We start from the raw sequence: 6288 nt of genomic DNA on the forward strand, positions 1-6288 counted from the left end.
CAGACAATGATTCTTTGCTCTTAGGCATATAGCAGAAGAAGAGCTGTGCTGGCAGGAAGATGGCGCTTATTTTCTGACACTATATTTTCAGCATGTTATGCAACACCAGTAGGTTTGCAAAACTCCAGTTACATATTGGTACCAACAGTTAGTGTTTTGTATGCTTTTCCATTTGCATGTTGGGTCTGCTGAATTCATCATCGTCTTTGCAGCAGGGTGATGATCAGGCAGTTATAAGTCATTAGTGAGCTATGGAAAAACAAATGGAAAACTTAGAAGCACGCTGAAACACTGACTGTGTGCTCAGCAATGGGATGGGCTAAAGCACATATTGCACGTTCCAGGATGGGGAAGATGAGTGGGAGATGCATATTTGATCTCTAATTCCTCTGACACTGGGGCTGGGGAGTTTGTGCTTTGTTTAACATTTCTGTTCACAATTTTTTGTGTGAATAGGCTGTGAACAAACACACACATATATACATTATATATGGCCCGACTTTGCCATGTCACCCTGTCTAAAACTTACTCCTTTTCAGCACATTTGTCAGGTGCCTGTGAAGATTCCTTGGTTACATTCTTAATCATAGTTTTTATTAGACTAGTCTGATTGCAAAGTACATGGCCATGTGAATACCTGGGAAAGATAGGAAACAGGAAATTGTAACAAGAATTTTTTATAAAATACTGGGTTCTTAAAATCACTTCAAGTGTTATAAGTTTATATAAGCAACCCATGCCCAAGTAACCCTTAATCATAATTTGACTGCAAAAAACCCCATACAGTTAATTGGGCATGAGATGTTTTGGTATTGTGTGAAATACATACTGCTATGTTCTGTACATACTAACATAGGTAATATCTCATCACCCACCACAGGAGACTTATGTGGCCTCATTCTCTTTCCACGTGTCTTTCTGATGTAAGAATGTGAGCACTCAAGGCCTTTCTTACTTGTCTTACTGTCCTTTTGGCTGCAGTGATACAAGATATTCTTCCTATAAAATAAGCATCTTGAGTCTGACCTCTTGCTGAATGTTCTTGTACTCAACCTCAGACAGGGAGAGTTTGCTTGGATAGACAGGAGTAGAGGACCTTATGGAATTGACAGAGGCCTATGACAAGAGTGTGCTGGGTTAAATTGTCATCAAGATTGAGACAGCAGAGAAATTCTCTAATTCCTGGAGAAGCACAGGTTATACTAGAGTGTATGTCATTTATGGCACTGCTAGAAAATTTCATGTGGTAACGACTCTACTCCCTACATGTAAATTATCTGTCTACTAAAGTTATTAAGACAGGTCCACTTTGAGCATACCTGAATCCAGCTTGAAAAATTAAGTTTGGTCTGAGCTTGACCTACTGGATGTAAAACAGTCTCCTGATGTGCTGCTTTGACCCTGAGTGCCACGTGCCCACCAAAGCCCTTCTTAAATATGTTATTACAGAGGTGTTAACTACAATCTCTAATTTACTCAGCCTTCAGCAGTGATGTGTCTGTCTTGGAGATTGGCATTGGCTGTGTCAAATATAGGGGAATCATAGAATCCGAGTTGGAAAAGACCTCCAAGATCATCAAGTCCAACCCTTGATCCAGCACCGCCGTGGTTAATAGACAATGGCAGTAAGTGCCACATCCAGTCTCATCTTAAAAACCTCCAGAGATGGTGAATCCACCACCTCCCTGGGCAGCCCATTCTAATGTCTGATTACTCTCTCTGTAAAAAATTCCTTCCTGTTGTCCAACCTAAACCTCCGCTGGCAGAGCTTAAGACCGTGCCCTCCTGTCCTACTGCTGGTTGCCTGGGAGCTTCAAGCTTCTCAGAGAAGCCACTCTATAGGCCACCCAGCCTCCAAAAGGTTGCCACATAAACCCAATACACCTGATAATAGGTTTTTCTGGTCAACAGATATGCTGCTATTGGGAGTGGGTGCAGCACAACTGTGCGAATTGCTGCTTCTCTTGTTCCACTGGCTTTGGTGTTGTGGGCGTGTATTCTCTCAAGTACCAGTGGCAAAGGAATTTCAGAAGAGCATTTACTCCTCACATAGGGGCTTTTGTAATTGTTACATTTATAAAACACTGTAGGCCATGATGTGCTGGTACACAGTTACTGCCAAATATTGGTGTGAGAACCAGAAAAATACGACACTGCCACTACTACAATTATGACTTTTAGGTCAGCGAGGGACAGGCATTTCTAGATCTCAGTCAAAACTTTGCCTGACTGTCTGCCCCACTATATAAATTTAACCTGGAGCTTGGAGAAGGAGTTTGAAGTTGCAGTGTCTCTTTGAAAGTGTTTCCACAGCTAGATATCTAAGAACAATTATTGAAAAAAAAAATCAGTAACACTGTCAGGAATCCAGAATGACCTGGAGAGAAAAAGAGGAAATCTGAAGTCACTTAAGAGATTAAGTGAACCTCCAAAAATTATTCAGCTCAAGTTTGGATTTGGTAACTTGTCCTTCTCCTATCTGCACATTTGTTCTTCATCTCTCAGATCTGAGATTCTTCACTCTCGGGAGAGACTGCTGTATTTCTGTTCTCACTAACCATGGAAGCACTGCTGTTTTGGAGATCTGGAGCCAGCTGCTACATTAGTGCAGTATGTGTTTACAGATACCTTTTCAGGTCCTAGCAGGACTGTGTGAGTTTTCTTTGTGTTGGAGTCCCTGAGCTCCTTTGTGCCCTAGCACTGCTCTGGCACAGCCAGTTTGTAATTGCAATGCTAGCTCATGGCCCCATGCCATGGCTTGAGCGTCCCCCGAGAGCATTGTGCAACCCTGCCCGAGAGACACCATAGTTCTCTCACATCCGTGCCTTCTGCAGCAGCTTGAGTAAAGCAGAATCAGGTAGTATGGACTCTTTTCTTCCCTTTCACTGAGCTGAAATTATCCATGAGATTGTTCCCATTCCTGCTTCCCAGGTTCCTCTTCCCTTCTGTATATAGTTTTTCATTAGCTATTTCTCAACAGAGTAGATACGTGGCAGAAATCCTTACCCAGAATTTGCTTTGCAAAGGTGGAGAAGTTAGTGCCCAGACCCACGTTAGCAGCAAGGTAGATACTTTTTTTCATGTTCTTCTGACCTTAAGTGAGATACTAGTGTTTTTTTAAAAACTTGGAAGGTATGCCAGAAGCCCTAAGATCAACTCTCTCCAAACACTAGGGTGGATCAAGTTCTTCATTCTCTCTTCCAAAACAGAGGCAGCTGCTATCCTCATTGCTACCATGAAGAACATCTGCTATCTGTTATCAAGAGTGTGAAACCTTAGCTAACAACTACCCTGCTGAATGTTTTTAATACCTGTAAAATAACATTGATGCACCAGCTGGAGTAGAATTTAAGGAGAAACACAGAAGCACTCACAAGAAACCAAAGCATCTCCACATGTGTGGACACCCAAAGAAGTATTTCATCTTCACGGAACAGGATGTTTTAAATTAGATGCTCAAAACTCTTTTCCTGCAAGCAAATTCTTGTGAAAATACTGTAAAACTGTTCCTAGAGAAAATTCAGAAAGCAAGATTTTGTATTTGCTAATTGGCATATTCTGTTGCAGATCTATCCTGGCTAAAAGACAGTAATCCAACCCTCTCAGGACATCAAATTAAGATAGCAAAAGGAAGTCTTTGTCTTTTTAGTCTTCTGGAGGCAATGTCGAAATGAACAGCATTGTCTCTTCTCTCCACCATATAAGGTGAAATGCAGAGGAGATGGCAAGCTTTACTATCTATTGCTTTACTATCCTATGATGGAGATTCGGGATATGTTTCTGTTTGTCCCTTGATGAATGTGGGAAAATGAGAAAAGTTGAGACTAAGGAGGGTGTAATGAGGAAGAAAATGCTCACTTTCTTTTCTCATAATGCTGAAGAGAATGAAGGTGAGACAAAAGATGTGCTTTGCTGTCTTGCAGGCTGAGAAGCAACTGTCTCAGACAAACCATCAGAGCCTTCAAGAATACCATGTGAATCCTGCAGGAGGTTTTCAGGAGAACAATTGTGTTGTAAAATTAGCAATTCCTTTTTCCAGAATTCAGAGCAGCAGCTTGCCCCTTGTAATGGTGAAGGCGATGGTGACAGTCAAAAGTTGAAAAGTTTTGGTTTCCTGCCACTTCAGTTTGAAATGCCTCAGTTTGAAATGCTTTATTCCAACCTAAAGAACACTCCTCACCTGATGCTGATATCAGGTCAATATTTACACACCAGGCTGGACTTGGAACACTTTGGTAATTTTTGCAGCACTCTTGCATCCTTGGTGTTTGTGCTCAGGCTTGTCACTTTGTCTGTCTTAGTCATACTGGGAACCCTCTAAAACAGCACAGCCATGTGATATGACCCCAGAAACTTGTGCTCTGGATCCTCATCTCTGGAGGAGGAGTAAGAAGTTTTGGTTTCTGGGCTAAGTTCTCCAATGAACTGTAATTTCTGGTGTATGAGCTCTCAGTCTGACAGTCCTGTGCTTCTCACTTGGTTCAAAGTGAATTTTGCATACATGGCTATCAGAGCTTATATCCACAACCCCTGTTCTTTTGGCTTTCCGCTGGTGTGTGTGTATGCAACATGGTTTCTAGGACAGTATAATGCCTCTGCCATTGGAAAGCAGAACCTTTAATAGCCTGTGGGGTTTTATAATCCTTTCTTTAATTTCCTTTTAAATTAATCCAGCCCTGTCTTGCTGTGACATATGAGGTGCTCTATTTAAAAAGACATAAATATGATTAGATTACAAGGTACTTCAAAGACGCCCCACCTTTGGCTGTTTATGAGCTGCTTAGAATTAGTGGAATGATGTGGCAATGGGCAAAAGTCTTATCCCAAGCAGTACTTTTGCCTTTGGCTGAAATTCCAGGATGCACCCAAAACTCCACAGCTGTTGTCTGCAATACAGTCATGTCAACAGGAACTCTGAGGACTTTTAAAATTTGTCCTGTTTTGACATGGCAGCTCTGCTCCTTGCAGTTTATGTATAAAATGCCATGATGCCCTAGCCTGGGAGGTTGGGAGTGTAACAAACACCGTAAGTGCAGTTAGACTGTGATCCTGCTGCCACAAGAAGTCAATATGTAGGGTTTTTTTTCCCTCAGGATTTCAGCATCTGCAGAATCCACCTGGCAAATGTAGGAGTGCCTTGCCACTGCTATTGCTTCCCCAGAGATTAAAGTTACTATCAGTCACCCCTGGGGGAGCTGCAACAAACTGATGAAATGCTTCACTGAGAACAATTCAATCAGGATAAAACTGCAAACTAACCAACCAACCAACCAACCAACCAACCAACCAAAAAGACTAAAGGAAGTAGAGCCCGTAAGAAACAGTGCAGCAACAGAGTGGTTAGTCAGTTGGCTTCAGATCCAACCCACCAGATATCTCATTTTTACTGCCTTACTTAAGCTCAGACACCATACTCATCATTGCCCTTCGGCCCTCTCAGAGGCACTCCACAGCTGTGTTTCTTCATGGTTCTGCGGACCTTGGAAATTATTCCTTCCTGAAATGAAAGGAGGACGGGACTGAGTTTTTGCTCTATGGTGCCTGACTTGCTTTCCAGTGTTTGCTGTTGTGTCAGCACAGCCAGCAGCCACAGAGGAACGTAATGGTGGAGGCCAGGGTGTACATACTGGAGAGGGCAGATGGGTAAGATGCAGTCTTGGAAGAGGTATCTCCTTGTTTTTAAACTGAGGTTATTGTTTGCAGATGGGAAGATGCTAGTTCATGCTTTGATCTTCTTTTGTATGGTCCAGAGTGACATCTAATGGCACAGCACCAGACTGCACCAGGTCTGGGGAGTGCTAAGTGGACAAAAAGCTGGAGTTGCCAACCATTTATCAAGTGACAGGACAAGGTAAATTCTGTCAGGAGTGAAAAACCAAATAGACTGTATTAAACTAAACTACAACACAATCTGTAGCCATAATTTGATATATATTACCTGAATAAAGCTGGAAAATTAAACAGTCTAAAGGTAGGTAGTGGTAGAGTTAAGCTTCTTCTTAAAATGTAAAATATTTCACAGAATATGTTAGGTTATGTTAGGTTAATCAATAAGTTTAAATGATATTAAAGGAGGAAGTCAGAACAATGTTCCAAAAAGGTTTCAATCCCAAATATTCTATTTTGAGTTTAATGTGACGTGCATCTTTCATATATAACTGCTTTTATTAAAAAATTACAGTATCCTACAAGATTGTTTTGCCAGAAATAGCATACTGTAATAAAATATGTTCCATCAAATATTTTCCACCACTAGTGTGTTGGGACATCATTTTTTTGAACTGTGCA

This window comes from Lepidothrix coronata, unplaced genomic scaffold (genome assembly GCF_001604755.1).
Source record: "Lepidothrix coronata isolate B3197 unplaced genomic scaffold, Lepidothrix_coronata-1.0 Scaffold61, whole genome shotgun sequence".
Classification (NCBI taxonomy): Eukaryota; Metazoa; Chordata; class Aves; order Passeriformes; family Pipridae; genus Lepidothrix; species Lepidothrix coronata.